The following is a 4,373-nucleotide window of genomic DNA, read 5'->3' as shown; positions in this document are numbered from 1 at the left end:
AATGAAAAAGTATTGCCCCATAGTCTTTGGACAAACTCCTTCCACATGGTGGAGGTGTACTTCCACGTACCAAAGTTCCACTCCATTTTCCATGAATGGGTAGCCTTTGTAGACTGCATCTCCTTCAAGGTGAATGTGCTTCATCATGTCCTTCAGGATTTTCGGGTAATCATGATCACTGGTCAAGGTCATGATCGTTTCTGGGCCCTTGAGGGATGACTCGTAGAGAGTTGTCATCTGCAGGTGTTAGTAAATAGGTACTCAGAGGAATGTATGTGTCTCCTTGGTAATCATGGTACATTCCTACTCAGTGGATCCTGTGGGTTTACCGAATACTACCACACTTAAATGAATTATACTCATGCCTGCATAGACCATATTTTCTCTTATCCTCCTAAATGTTCAGAGATGTTTGCTCGTAGAGAAACAACGCATACAGTTTCAACATAGGCAATCATGAGACAATAAATTCCATTTATTCATGATGTTATTACAATCTCAGGGACTTCTGTTACAAAAAAAATTCACTCCATGATCTCATGAAAAACAAGAGTTCTTCATATTACACTAATTGTTGCGGTCAAAACTTAACTACTCCTTCTTAGCTTTCTTCCTTTGTGGCCAATCGCTAGCAAAATGTCCTGCTTCCTTGCAACGAAAGCAAATGAGTTCTAACAAGTCTCGAGGCGTCTTAGTGTTTGCTTTTGCTCCTTGGATTTCTGGCTTCCTTCCTGAGCACATGTATTTGTGGTGGCCAAATTCCATACACTTGTAACATCTGACATGACTCAGGTCTATATCTACAAAGATTTGGCTCTTCCGAGGGTACTTTTTCTTCTTTCCGGACTCCTTTATTTTGGCCAGTTCTTCTATTTCAAGTGGATCAATCTCCACTTTTTCCATCGGGAAGTTTCCCAGATACTCTTGGCTTCTCTTCGTGCAATCCTGTGAATAATGTCCTTCTTCTCCACATGAGTAGCATGCATTGGAAAAAAATCTGGTCAGACCTTGTCCATCAGGGTCTTCAATATTTTCGTTCATCACCGGTTCTTCTAGAATCTTCTTCTTGAGGGTTTCCTTCACTGCATCTTTCTTCTGCTTGACAACCTGTTGCACCTTGGGGTAAATGTGACACTGAACTAGGTAGTGGGTGGTTCCTTCACAAAGGAAACAAGTCACCTGACTGCTTGGGCACTCCTCAGCTGGGTGATTTTCTTCACAATGAGTGCATCCATCCTTGTGTTCTTCCTGGGTGTGTCCTATTTCTCCACAGATCTTGCATGCACAAGTCTTCTCCTTCGGATTATCATAGCACTTCCGAATGAGACGGGATCTTAACAGAGTCTTCTTGAATTCGTCCCAAGTTTCTGCTCCACTAAATCCTTGTATGGCATGGTGCATTTTCCACCAGATTGCAGCACTTTGTGTAAAGTACTGAAGAGCGTGTTCTACTTCATACTTCCTTGAGATCAAGTTGCTCCCGAAGTGGTTCTCCATGTTCTGAATCCATATTTCAGCTTCCAGCTGGGTCATTGGTCCAGAGACTACAAGTCCAGCTTCATACTCCATCTGGTAGGGTTGAGGTTTTGGGGATGAGACGGTTAAGAGAGGGAGATACACACAATACAAACAATATTTTTGAGAATAGGTTTTAGTTGTGGCCGTCGGAAAACACACACCAATGACGGCTCACAAATCATCGTAACTAACGTGGGTATATAATTGGGGTTTGGACTTCTAATAAACATTGAAACGTTTCGGGGTCTTCGAGTTCTTCGGGTCTTGAGAGTCTTCAATTGGTGTAGCTTCAACTGCATGATGAAATCCTCTTTACTTTGAAGCGGGAGTCGGTTGATCCTTCACGTGGTGAAAGGGGAAAGGGCATTGTCTAACTATTTGAGGTGAGAGAGAATGTTTGATGAAATCAGAAGAGATGAGAAGTAAAAGGTGTTCGTGAAAAATAGAAATTTTGAGAGATCCTTTCCTAAGAAATTTCCAGTTTCTAGGGTCACGTCCTACAGTCAACATGTGCTCTGATACCATTTCTGTAGCGACCCGACTCAAAACGAGTCAAGCCTCTAAGTTTCTGTGCCATCCCTGGATCAGTATGCTGGCACACACAGTACATCAATGTATATATCAAAGTGCAATCACATGTAAATAGCGTAAAACTGATGTATACCTTAAATATCTCAGCGGAAGCAGTCAAGGGAGTGGAGTCCCAATAAACACCAACGGCAAGTTGAGTGTAGACCGTAACCCTGAATCGTACTCTTACTCGTCGAAGAAAAATATCTGCAACATAAGACGTTGCAGCCGTGTAGGTCAGCATATTGAATATGCCGGCAAGTCACATATGAGAGGGGGTAAAATATCATCTATACTATATGCATATATGGCAGGTGGTGTTGTATGTTTTTAGCGTAAAGCAAAATTTTCTCCTACAACAAAAGGGGCTAAAAGAAAAATATTACTACAAAGGTTGGTTGTTAACGAGATGGTTCCGCCAACCAGTTCTCGTACCCGAGTTGTCAATAATTACCCTCATCAAATATATATAATGGTGTTGAGAAATCCAGATAACTTCAGTTCCTTTGGCTCAAGTTGTCCATGACCGTGGACACGGCTAATCGATTAGGTTTGAGTACTCTGCAGAGTTTTGCACACGTTCCCCACAAGAATTGATCGCCTCCGAGTATTGTTGGGGAACGTCGCATGGGAAGCAAAAATTTCCTACGCGCACGAAGACCTATCATGGTGATGTCCATCTACGAGAGGGGATGAGTGATCTACGTACCCTTGTAGATCGTACAGCAGAAGCGTTAGAGAACGCGGTTGATGTAGTGGAACGTCCTCACGTCCCTCGATCCGCCCCGCGAACAATCCCGCGATCAGTCCCACGATCTAGTACCGAACGGACGGCACCTCCGCGTTCAGCACACGTACAACTCGACGATGATCTTGGCCTTCTTGATCCAGCAAGAGAGACGGAGAGGTAGAAGAGTTCTCCGGCAGCGTGACGGCGCTGCGGAGGTTGGTGATGATCTTGTCTCAGCAGGGCTCCGCCCGAGCTCCGCAGAAACGCGATCTAGAGGAAAAACTATGGAGGTATGTGGTCGGGCAGCCGTGAGAAAGTCGTCTCAAATCAGCCCTAATTGCTCCATATATATAGGAGGATGGAGGGGGACCTTGCCTTGGGGTCCAAGGGACCCTCAAGGGGTCGGCCGAGCCAAGGGGGGGAGGACTCCCCCCCCCCAAACCGAGTTGGACTTGGTTTGGTGGGAGGAGTCCCCCTCCCTTCCCACTTCCTCCCTCTTTTTTTTCTTTTCCTTTGGTTTCTTTTTCTTGGCGCATAGGCCCCCTTGGGGCTGTCCCACCAGCCCACTAAGGGCTGGTGTGTCTCCCCAAAGCCTATGGGATTCCCCGGGGTGGGTTGCCCCCCCGGTGAACTCCCGGAACCCATTCGTCATTCCCGGTACATTCCCGGTAACTCCGAAAACCTTCCAGTAATCAAATGAGGTCATCCTATATATCAATCTTCGTTTCCGGACCATTCCGAAAACCCTCGTGACGTCCGTGATCTCATCCGAGACTCCGAACAACATTCGGTAACCAACCATATAACTCAAATACGCATAAAACAACGTCGAACCTTAAGTGTGCAGACCCTGCGGGTTCGAGAACTATGTAGACATGACCCAAGAGACTCCTCGGTCAATATCCAATAGCGGGACCTGGATGCCCATATTGGATCCTACATATTCTACGAAGATCTTATCGTTTGAACCTCAGTGCCAAGGATTCGTATAATCCCGTATGTCATTCCCTTTGTCCTTCGGTATGTTACTTGCCCGAGATTCGATCGTCAGTATCCGCATACCTATTTCAATCTCGTTTACCGGCAAGTCTCTTTACTCGTTCCGTAATACAAGATCCCACAACTTACATTAAGTTACATTGCTTGCAAGGCTTGTGTGTGATGTTGTATTACCGAGTGGGCCCCGAGATACCTCTCCGTCACACGGAGTGACAAATCCCAGTCTCGATCCATACTAACTCAACGAACACCTTCGGAGATACCTGTAGAGCATCTTTATAGTCACCCAGTTACGTTGCGACGTTTGATACACACAAAGCATTCCTCCGGTGTCCGTGAGTTATATGATCTCATGGTCATAGGAACAAATACTTGACACGCAGAAAACAGTAGCAACAAAATGACACGATCAACATGCTACGTCTATTAGTTTGGGTCTAGTCCATCACATGATTCCCCTAATGATGTGATCCCATTATCAAGTGACAACACTTGCCTATGGCCAGGAAAACTTGACCATCTTTGATCAACGAGCTAGTCAACTAGAGGCTTACTA

The sequence above is a fragment of the Hordeum vulgare genome, chromosome 7H (genome assembly GCF_904849725.1).
Source record: "Hordeum vulgare subsp. vulgare chromosome 7H, MorexV3_pseudomolecules_assembly, whole genome shotgun sequence".
Lineage (NCBI taxonomy): Eukaryota > Viridiplantae > Streptophyta > Magnoliopsida > Poales > Poaceae > Hordeum > Hordeum vulgare.
This window is presented reverse-complemented; position numbering follows the sequence as displayed.